Source organism: Lynx canadensis, chromosome X (assembly GCF_007474595.2).
Source record: "Lynx canadensis isolate LIC74 chromosome X, mLynCan4.pri.v2, whole genome shotgun sequence".
In the NCBI taxonomy this organism is placed as follows: Eukaryota; Metazoa; Chordata; class Mammalia; order Carnivora; family Felidae; genus Lynx; species Lynx canadensis.
In genome coordinates, this window is record NC_044321.2 from 83,666,695 (window position 1) to 83,679,123 (window position 12,429).

The window sequence follows — 12,429 nt, forward strand, 5'->3', positions numbered from 1 at the left end:
TACCATACTGTTTTGATTATTAAAGTCTTGCAATATAACATGAAGTCCAGAATTGTGATACCTCCAGCTTTGATTTTCTTTTTCATAATTGCTTTGGTGACTCAGGGTCTTTGCAGTTCTACATAAATTTTAGGATTGTTCTACTTTGTGAAAAATGCCATCGTTATTTTGATAGGGATTGCATCAAGTGTGTAGGTCATTTGGGGTATTATAGAATTTTAATAATATTTTTATTCCAACCCATGAACATGGAATGTCTTTTCATTTCTTTGTGTCATCTTCAATTACTTATGTCAATTGTTTATAGTTTTCAGAGTACAGATCTTTTACATCCTTGGTTAGGTCTATTCCTAGGTATCCTATTATTTTTTTGTTATGCCACATTTTCTTTATCTATTCATCTATCAATAGACATGTAGATTTTTTCTATATCTTGGCAACTCTATATAATGCTGCAATAAACATATAGGTGCATCTATCTTTTTGAGTTAGTGTTTTAATTTTCTTCAGACAAATACCCAGAAGTGGAGTTGCTGGATCATATGGTAGTTCTATTTTTAATATTTTGAGGAACATCAATACTGTTTTCCGTAGTGCCTGTAGCAATTTACATTCTCACCTAGTGCACAGGGTTTTTCCCCCCACATTCTTTCCAACACTTGTTAGCTATTGTCTTTCTGATAATAACCACTCTAAGGGGTGTGAGGTGATATCTCATTGTGGTTCTGATTTGAATTTCCCTGATAATTAGTAACGTTGATCATCTTTCCATATACTTGTTGTTCAACTGAAAGTATTTTTTGAAAAAAGGTCTGTTCAAATATTTTGCCCATTTTTGAGAGCTTGTTTGGAGGTTCTAACAAGAGAGCACAGCTACTCATATACTCTTGGAAGAATGGTCCTCCTCTATCAGGGAAGGTTATCCTCTTCAGCCAAGTGTGCAGTTTTTGGAGGGACACACATGGAGTGGTGAGTGAGGAAGGAGATACCAGCCTAGCCAGCAAGATCAGCTGAATCAACCATGGTGATCAAAAGGGGACAGATGTTGCAATCAGACACATTCATATTCTATTTTGCCCATTACTGAATTGAACTGCCTGTGTGTGTTGTTTTTTCTATTGAGTTGCATGAGCTTTTCATATTTTTTGGATATTAATACCTTATCAGATATATAATTTGCAAATATTTTCTCCAATTTAGCAGGTTAACTTTTAATCTTTTTGCTGACTTATTTTGCTGTGCAGAATCTTTTTAGTTTGACTTAGTCCCACTTTATTTTTCCTTTTCTTGTCTTTGCTTTTGGCATTAGATCCAAAAAATTATTGCTAAGATTAATGTCAAGAAGCTTACCACCTATGTTTTCCTCTAGGAGTTTTATGGCATAATATCTTACACTGAAATCTTCAAACTATTTTGAGTTAATTTTTGAGTAAGAGACTAGTCCAGTTTCATTCTTTTGCATACGGTTGTTCAGTTTTCCCATCACAATTTTTGAAAAGACTATCCTTTTGCCATGGCATTTTTGTGACTCCTTTGTCATAAATTAATTGATCATACATTCAGGGGTTTATTTCTGACCTCTCTATTCTTTTTCATTGATCCACTGTGTCTGTTTTTATGACAATAGCATACTGTTTTGATAGCTATAGCTTTGCAGTATAGTTTGAAATTTGGTAGTGTGATGCTTCCAACTTTGTTCTTTCTCAAGATTGCTTTGGCTATGCAGGGTGGTTCTATACAAATATTATGATTTTTTTTCTATTTCTGTGAAAAAATGAATTTTTAAAAAAATTTTTTTGATGTTTTTATTTATTTTTTTGACAGAGAGAGAGAGAGAGAAAGACAGACAGAGCATGAGTGGGGGAGGGGCAGAGAGAGGGAGACACAGAATCTGAAGCAGGCTCCAGGCTCTGAGCTGTCAGCACAGAGCCCGATGCGAGGCTCGAACTCACAGACCGCGAGATCATGACCTGAGCCGAAGTCGGATGCTCAACCAACTGAGCCTCCCAGGTGCCCCATGAAAAATTGAATTTTGATAAGGATTGTACTGAACCTGTAGATTTCTTTGGGTAGTATGGACATTTTAACAATACTGATTCTCCCAATCCATGAGTATGGGATATCTTTCCATTTATTTATGTCTTCAGTTTCCTTCATTAATGCCCTGTAGTTTTCAGTGTACAGGTCTTTCGGTTCCTCATTAAACAAAGAAAAAAAATCCTAGTACAGAAAAAAATCGTATTGTTTCTTAAATATTTATCAGGTGTTAAGAATAGTGTCAGCCACAATTATTAGTTAGGGCTGTTTTTGTCTTTATGTGACAGAAAAATCAAAATAAACCAAAATGAACAAAAAATAAATTAAACAAAAAGTTGACATTAATCTTTCTGTTGTGCAAGTAATCCAGAGTAGTACCTTACATAATACTCTCAGGAATCTGGGTTCCCTTTGACTTGTTGCTTTGCTCTATTATCACTTCATTGTTCAAAATAACTGCTAGAGTTTCAGTCATTATAACCTTATTCTAACTATCAAGAGGAAGGAGCAGAAGAAGAGCACATTCTTTCTATTTAAGGACACTTTCTGGAATTCACACATTCCACTCTTGCATTTATCCCTATATCAATTACCTGTTGTTGCATAATAACATCCCAACATTTAGCAAGTATAAAACAACTCACAGTTCTATGGGTCAGAAAGCTGGGCATGGCTTAGTTGCATCATCTGTCTCGCAGTCTCTTGCAAGGCTACAGTCAAAATGTTGGTTAAGGTTGTGTTTTATGTGAAGACTTGACTGGAAACAAATCCACTTCCAAGCTTACATGTTAGTTGGCAAGATTTGGTTCTTTGCTGGCAGTTAACTGAAGGTTGCCCCTTGCCCCTTGTTCCTGCCAGTTCCTTCTCCAACCTGATCTATTTGGACAAAACTTAGTCACTTGGGCACACCCAGATTCAAAAGAGTTCAGGAAATGACATCTTTATTCTAGGTGACCATGTGGCAAAGTAAAATTTATCATTTTACTATTAAGCAAAAAAGGTGGTACAGAATATTTGGAAATAATTTATGTTTTTACTGCATACAGTTTCCAAATTTTATCCCATTAATTCTCATAATTACCCTGTAAGGCAAACAATATTATCCCGTTATACAGATAAAGAATTCAAGGCTCAGTCCCTATTAAATAACTTTTCCAGAGTTACAAAACCAATTAGGCTTGCATGGAAAAAAGATAGGAGGCATTGGATGTGACAATGCTGTTCCAAAAGTTTCAATTATCCTGATCTTCCAATCTTTATGAGGACAAGTACTTTCTGTTTTCCATGTATTGCACACATTCTTATTTAATAGGAATCAAGCTTCCATGCAGATGAGTGCATGATCTTGCTCAAATGTCAGCCATTTTTAAGCATTGGGATTTTGACATGTTATTAACTGAGAAACCAAGAGGATTCTACAAGCTGCTGAAGTACTGGGAGCAAACCAGCTTAAGGGTAACATACGTGACTCTTTTTTTCATCTCCAAAAGTTTAGTGATGGTAATCACCACAATTCTCTTGGGGTGTGATGGAGTTTATTCTTCTTAAGTTGATTAAGGTATTTAATTGACACATTGATAATTTGTATAGGTAAATGCAATACTGAAGGAAATAAATGTCCATCATGAAATAACTATGACCTTAATTATCCAAATGGCTGCTTCAATAACCCCAGCTGAGTAGATATCTGGGATAATAAAAGAACATGGTTTCAATAAGTGAGTCCTGTCCTATACAAAGTTGGAGACACTTTCATAACCAAAGACCCAAAACTAAGAGTTTAAATTGTGTTTCACAAAGAAAGTAGAATTCTAGTTCTCTAATGAGCTCATATTCCCAGACCTTCCCTAAACCAAGCAACTCCTTCCCACATTGGCCCCTAAGAACTCTGGTCTCTTGGAGTTCCTGGCTCCACCTTTGATTTCTTTTTATTGCCCAATTCCCACTGTGACACCCTGCATGTTTTTATCTTGATATTTTGTCTATTCTCTGCCTTCTTATTTTTTCTACCTTTCCCTCGCATTATCTTCCTCCCACTCTGCATGACATGCCTATAAGAGTGGAGAACAGATCATGTCTATGTGATAGAAAGAAAGAAAATGGACGAAATTTACTCATGTTCCTTTTATCTCAATATCAATTCCAGTCACAACCTGAAATATGTCTATTGTTGTGCTCACTGAGTATAACCTGGGGTCCAAATGATTCATTGGATCTGGTTAAACTTGAGAAGATCCTTTTTAGGGAATAAAGGTCTCCATGAATTCCTTGGGATTTTTGAAGGGGAAACATTCAAAAGCTCCCATGGTCAATCTGTCTATATGCTCCTCCATGTTAAGTTCACCACCTCCACTTAATTGCTTTTCAGAAGCTCTCAAATTTATGTTTAAAAGTTGGGTGGACATGTAAGTCAGTAATGTTTATAAACATCACAAAAAATGTTTATAACTTGGGCTGCAGTGTAGAAAGCCACAGCTATGGTTATAACTTCTATGATATATTCTTTACCCTTTGGTCTATATCAGTAATAAAACCATATTTCTAATAGAATTTTGATAGTCTCTTAATTCAGGCAGAACTTCCATGTTTTAAAATACAAAAGAAATATAGAGCATGAGGAATACTGGGAAGATAATGTCTAGTTTGAAAGGCAAGAACATCACTGAGACATGAAAACCTCATTTGTGAATTATAATGACAGATGAGGTTGATATCAGTAAATTTATGTGCTTGTGAAGCATTATAAAAGATAACCTTGGAAGATAATTAATACATTAAGGTCCACAGTTGGAAACCACCAGCTCTGTTGTAGCTAAGAACTTCACTAGAAAATGTCCTATCAACTTTGCTTACTCATACTAAAATATCAAGGACTATTCAAAGCCAAAGATATGCTAACATGCTGAGAAAAGGTTATCAGATATGCCAATGCATTTATTTGGAGGATTTTCATAGGAGTGCACAGCTGTTCCCATAACCTTAACCAAAGAAACTGAGTCTCTCTCTGATGAAGGTCAGCTTCTTCCAACAAGTATATAGTTCCATGAGAGACCCACAGGGAACTCTCTGGAGGACTGAGCAATGCTGCAGCCTGATTATTCCAAATTCCAATGTAAATTTACCTGCCTTTGTAATTATCACCTTAACCAAACTACAAAATCCAGAAGAATGTAGCTAGGAGATCTTGCCATTTTGAAAAGATGGGATTCAATAAGACAGAATAGAGGTTTCACTTGAACAAAATTTTCTTCATGCTTTTAAATGGTCACCAGTGGGGAATAACCTATAATTTACCAAGTACCTACTGTATTCCAAGCACTGTGCATATACTTTTCACATATTATTAGTTCTCTCAATAGTTGTATAGGTAAATATTATTATCTTTGTTTTATAGGAGAAGAAATCATGCCCCTTGGAAGTTAAGAGACAGGTCCAATTATGAGGCATTCTTAGAAAGTGGCAAAATTCAGAATCAAACCCAAGATAGCCTGACTCTAGGACAAATGCTCACTTTGAGAAATTCTTAGCCAAAGAAGAAAGAACTATACAGTTTTTTAGGGCTTTTTTTTTTTTTTTAAGAGAAAAGGGTTGGCTTGGAGGAAAGGGGTGGGAAGACTGGCAGATTGACTTTCAAAATTACTATTGTGTGATTATAAAATACTTTTACATACAAGATATCTAATTCTCACAATGACCCCATGAGGCAGGTGTTAATATACCCAACAATAAACTCAAATCTGAATATAAAATCCTTTAGATATTTCTTGAATGACCATATTCTTGCCTCTTTTTTTTTTATACTACATTTTATTCCCTGTGAAAATTATTCCTCCCAGTTAACAGTCCTTGTTTCAACTTGCTTATTCCTTTCTCTGTTTGACCACTTACTCTCATTCCTTAACTACCATTAAAAGTGCCACCCAAGAAGCTTGGGAAGGAGACCACCATGACCTGAAAGGTGAGAAACTGGAAACTACAATGTAAGCCTGGTTATTATAAGTTCTATTGATTGGAGGAAAGATGTTAACCTTTGAGCAGAGATAGTTAAAGTCTCCTGTAGCTTTTCACTTCAGTGAGTTAAAAGGATAGCAGACAGGTAGAATTTCCCTTGTTTGAGAGGAAAAGAGAAAATTAAGAAAATTCATTGTTAGTCCTTGAATGTTTTAAAAATTGAAAATGGTAGCTTTTAAAAACAGAGTAAAGTACTTTTCTCAGTTATATCTGAGTACCTTATCCTATCAGTAAACAAGTCCCAACCTTATCTCTCTATTCAAAGTTAGAAACCATTTGGGGAATGAAGAATTTAATAGATTCAAATGACTTTCAAAAAAGAATCCAAATGAGTCTTTTCAAAAATGAGAGAGACTAAGAAAGAAAGACCTCCAACGTGGTTTGCAAGGTGAAAAACGGGGGTGGGGTGGGAAACAAGGTAAAAAAGAACAAATAACAGCAACACCAACAATGTGGAAACCATCAAGATAGGCAATGTTTAATGCAATATGCTGCCATGCAGGTAGGGTTAGGTCACTTGTGTGTGCTTTTAATTAGAATCCATACACAAAATTGTTGGGTTTCTCCAACCTGGCTCCCCAATCTCCAGATATATTCAAGATATTTCCTCTCCAAGTTCTTCTTATTTAAACTTTCTTATCATTTGCCTTATTCCTTTAGTAGCCTGTTTTCTACTAGATAAAATATGATAAATTTTTATATTAGATTAGCTCAGAATGATTTTTTAACCCGCTGGTATACACATTTTAGAAAGAGACTTCAACAAAGATTTATTCCAAAGGAACAAAGAATATTATTCTTTTAGGCATAGGTACATGCTGACTAGAGAGCCATTGTGGGGATGGTGGTGGTAGTGTGATTTCAGCATCTTTCAACTCACATCATAGAAACCTACATATTGTGTATGTATATACTAAGTACAGAGAAGCAGAGTCATTTTAAAGTTGATAAACTACGCTGTAAAACAAATACAGTAATATAGTGTAGTTAACAACATTGTATTAGGCAAGAACTTACAAGTCCAATACTAATTAGGGAGTGGTGAGGGAGAGAGAATATATTTTTCCATAATACACATTTTAAACCTTCTATCCCCAACATCACACATAAGAAACACATTTTTTTTTTGGCACTTGCAGAGAAAGAACAGTAAAAGGAGTGTCTAGAAGGAGGGAAGTATGAGAGGGCAGTATCTAGGTCAGAGACCAGGCCAAACACGGGAGCAATGTTCTTCCCTTTCTACTTTTGCCCATCTATATACCCATCTCAACCCTTTCAAGTATTGACATTCCTATCACTGGACTTAGCTAACTGAAAAATTATGGTGTGAGTTTCTAGTTAAAAAATACATGAATAGTAATAATAATATTTCTTCATAAGGGGGCAAGATAGAATCAAGGATGAATCAATCAGAAAGCCATGAGAATTAAGACAACCTCTTTGCCCAAGAGGAGCAAGGTGTTAACCAGAAAGTAGCAAACACATAATAACCATTTGCACAAAGTGACTCACCCTTGAAGGAGTGTCCCCAGTGACATCCAATATAAAGCCAAGCCTCTCATTTCACCTTCCAAGGCCAACCAGGTAAACATGTGTAGATACCCAGATATAATGGTGGTTAGCAGAACCCTTTATTTCCTCATAAATTTGCTGCCATCATACTGCTAACAGCCAAATGACCAAATACTTCATGCAGAATGTGACACTGGCAGCAAAACAAAGCAGCCAAATAAAATGGAGGGAAAAAAATGTTAAAAGACTCTTTTTTAAATTTTTAAAAATGTTTATTTATTTTTGACAGAGAGAGCATGAGCGGGGGAGGAGCAGAGACAGAGAGAGACACAGAATCCAAAGCCGGATCCAGGTTCTGAGCTGTCAGCACAGAGCCCGACATGGGGCTCGAACTCACAGACCTGGAGATCATGACCTGAACTGAAGTTGGACGCAACAGACTGAGCCACCCAGGCTCTCCTAAAAGACTCTTAATTCAAGCTGAAAATACAAATAAAGTAGAATTACATTTTTTTCAATCAGAATTTCTGCAGAAAACTTTTAGACACCAGGGTAATATATTCCGAATATATGCTTAGAAGAAAAAAAAGACATATAATTCGTAAGCATTTCCTTTCATTGCAACTTAGTTTATCCTAATCCTATGACAATACATACATCACATAATATTCCACTTTGCTCTTAAATGACAATGAAAGCTTATAACATGAATAATAGCAATCAAAATAGCAAACAAAAATAGCTATACATCAGAGTAAAACTACATTAAATAAACCGGAAATTACCTTTTTGTCCTTTAGAAATAAAATATAATATCTGTGTTGATAAGCTTGAAGGTTTCTTCTTATGGAAAAGACGTTTGTTTTAAAGACACTTTTTTAAAAATATTGAAATAATATTTCTTAAATTTTACTTTATAAATTTAAAATAGAGTACTTAATTTTTGAATAATATTCATCCACCCCCCCCCCAAAAGAAGCTGTCATTACTTGGAGTCTTCATAGATGAGATTGTGTTCCAAGCTGAAGGAATACACCAAAGGAAGCCAAATCTTAGATTAGTAAGCAAAATAATAATAATAATAATAATAATAATAATAATATAAATTTTAAAATAATTTGGTACCCAGACAGGCCTGTGCCAATATTGTAAAAAGTTTCCCCAAAGGAAATTTTACTGTGTGAATGTATGTAAAAGTAAACAAAAAACCTTCAATGACTTGTGTTACTTGAAAATAACGTCATGATGTTAAATCATGTGAGGAAAAGATATATATGGCCATCCAGGGGAACTTGGAAACATTGCTGAGAAATGCTACTTTGCACAAATTAAATGGGTGATTTTTCTTAATTTTTAATTTTACTTTTTAATGTTTTGTTTTAATTCCAGTTAGTTAACATACAGTGTTTTTCAGTTTCAGGTGCACAATATTAAACACTCCCATACTTCAAATGGGTGATATTTTTTACTAAAACATCAAGAAATCTCTTTCCAAGTGACTAATTAATGGTGTAAGTGAGACTTGGAGCTCACATTTGGCTAGGGGAATTAAGGTAAAAAAGAGCACAATGATTAAAGTATTAAGATCCTCTCTTCCAACTTTCTTCATCCAATGGGGAATACTTGGGGAAAGGAAGAAAAACCGATCTTGTGAAATTTATTTTTGGAGGAATACATTGAAATAAACTCAGGAATTTGAGAGAAATAAAAGAGTTGTTAAGATTACTGTCTTCCAAAGCAAGGATATTAAATGCCAAATATACTAGCAACATTCTTCCTGTCATTAGATACAGGAGGAGAAAAAGCCAGCCTTTTCCTCTTACTGATATAAGACCAACATCATTTAAGATCCCAAAATTAATGGCTCTACTGTACAATTCAGAATTTAATATATTATTCTGAGATTTGATTCTATTTCATCCCTCTGCAAACTGATCATGGCATGATGATAAAAGTGTATAAAATCAAGGAAAGTAGAGTTTAGTACACTTTTGAATTCTGTTGCACAATTGAGCAACATTTATTCACTTTCAAAGGATGCTAGCAAATCAAAGGTTAGTATCAAGTAGTACATGGATTTAAACACTTTGGGACATAATGCTAACAATACTCTGAGGAATTTTTTTTTCCTTTCCTCTAAATGCATATGATTTAGCAATAGAAACAGTTGGATCATTCATGGAAAGGATTTGGAAAAAAAACACATCTTCACCCACTCAGAAATTATAAACTGAGAGACACTGTGCTTAGAAGAGCTGTTTCTCATCATTATGGGTAGTGAATGGAGCAGGCAGCCTAAGTTATGATGTCTTTATGGAGACATCGTGAAGACAGCTTCTGCCTCCTTCCCTCTTCCTCATTACTCCCCAAATATCTCCTTCATCTGGTTTGACAATATCTAAATTTCAGTTATTGCTTTATCCTTTTGGCTTGAGGCATTGTAGCATTGGTAAGAACACAGGCTTGAGATTCAGTCAGATTTATATTCCAATCACATCTGTACCACTTATTAACTGGGGGGCCATGGGGAAATTATTCAATCTCTGAGCCCATTTTCCCAAATTTATAAAATGAAGTTGATAGTAATATTAATAATAATACCTACTTTATTGGATTATCATGTAGATTAAATGGTACAACATATTTAGTAAAATGCCAGGAATAGACTAAGCTGGCAATGTAGTTAGCTATTAGTACTAGTATTACTAAAATTCAACCATCCTTGGGGAAAAAAAATCATATTTAGCCATATCCATCATTTTGTGTTGAATTTAGCAGCTCCCTTCCTCGGAGTAGGTCATGAGGAAATGAAAACGCAGAGCATGACACATGAAAATTATGTGGCATTCAAATTTCAGTGTCTGTAAATAAAGTTTTAATGGAATACAGCCATGCTCACTTGTATCATCTATGGCTGTTCTCATTCTACAATGGCAGAACGAAGTAGTTGCAACAGAGACTGTATGGCCTACAAAGCCAACAAAACCAACATTATTTACTATTATATATATATATATATATATATATATATATATATAATGACCCCTACCATAGTCCATGGAAGCTTTAAAGTTTCACAGAATTAGGTCTAAGTCCTTACTCTGCATTGAGAAAATTACTTAACTTCTGTGAACTTCAATTTTCTCATGCAAAAATTGAGGAGATTAATAGTATCTTCATATAATTCATATGGAATAATACATGTTAAATATCAGCACGGTGGCTGTCATGTTTTAAGCATTCAATAAATCAAAGCTATTACAAATAATCTTCTCTGGGTCTGAGACAAAATACTGGGCTCTGTGGGCTGTATGAAAGAGCCATAGGTGGCAATTCTGATGCTGTTACTAAGATATCTGACTAAAAAGCTCTAAGCTGAAATCTGGAAAACCATTCAGTATTTGCTATCTTTTCTCTTACCCCATTAAGCATCACTATATTTTTATTTATATTTTCTTTTTTCCAGTTTTATTTAGAGATAATTGGCATGTATCACCATGTTAATGTTTTGTCTCTTAACAATATATGTTTAATATATTTTTTTATTTTCAACAAATTCATTATCCAGATGCAAACCAACAAGAACTGTTTTTACTTGAAGCATACTTCAGAATACATGGTTCTAAAAGATATATATAAAATATTCCATTCAAGAAAAATAGAATACACACTTTCCTCAAGTACTCACAGAAAAATCTCCCTAGCTAAATCACATAAAAAGAGACATAAAAAATATTACAAAGTTAAGAAGACTGAAATCATACCAAGTATATTTTCCAATCACAATGGTAAAAAATGAAAGATCAACAATAAAACAACAGTGGAAAATCTACACTGTAAATATTAAATATTTAATATGCAAATATTAAACAACACACGACTACACAAGCAGTGGGCCAAATAAGAAACAAAATGGAAATCAAGATATGTTTCAAAACAAAAGAAAAAGAAAAGAAAATATTCCAAAACCTATGAGATGGAACAAAGGCAGATGTTAGAGTAAAATTTATGTTATAAATGCTTATATTAAGAAAAAAGATCAAGTGAAAACATTACACCACAATGAACTAGAAAAAGAAGAGATGTAGCTGAAATTTAGTAGAGGAAAGAAATAACAGAGAAAAATCAGAAACAAATAGAGACCAGAACAAACAGTAACATAACATTGAAAGTAATATCCAGTTTTCCCACATAAACAAAATTGACATTGCTTTAACTATATTAACAGAAAAGAAAGAAGACTCAAAAACAAAAATGAGAAATGGAATAGAAAATAATACAGCAGACACCACATAAATACATAGTATGACAGAGTACTATAAACAATTATATGCTAAAAAATCAGATAACTTAGAAAAAATAAAACAGGTGATTCCTAAAAACACACAATTAATTTACTAATCACCACAATGGTCTCCATACAAGCATACTACTACATTAATACCTTAATTCCTCAGTGAAATGATGATTATCATGCTAGTCTGGCCAGTTGGTGTGCAAATATATTTGCTCTAAATTTTAGTTGGCACATTGGCAGTGCTAGCTGAAAGTCTTCTTGTCAACTTATCAGATAAGGTAATGATAGACACCAAGGAACAAACTGAAACCGGGAATTCCGCAGTTAGGTCAAATGAAATGGGTGATAGGCCTCAATATAATGCTTCACTATATTTAAACACATTTTCTCATCATTATCATCTCTTCCCACAAACCTATACTCTTAAAAGAAAAAGATGAACAGACTAAAGACCTTGTTTTAAATATAAGGAGCTTGGAAGTAACCACTCTATCCTAACAAGTAAAAAGGTGAACCAACTAAAACCTCAACAACTCTTCTTGGATCCATAAGAGAGGAGAGGACATAGGGCA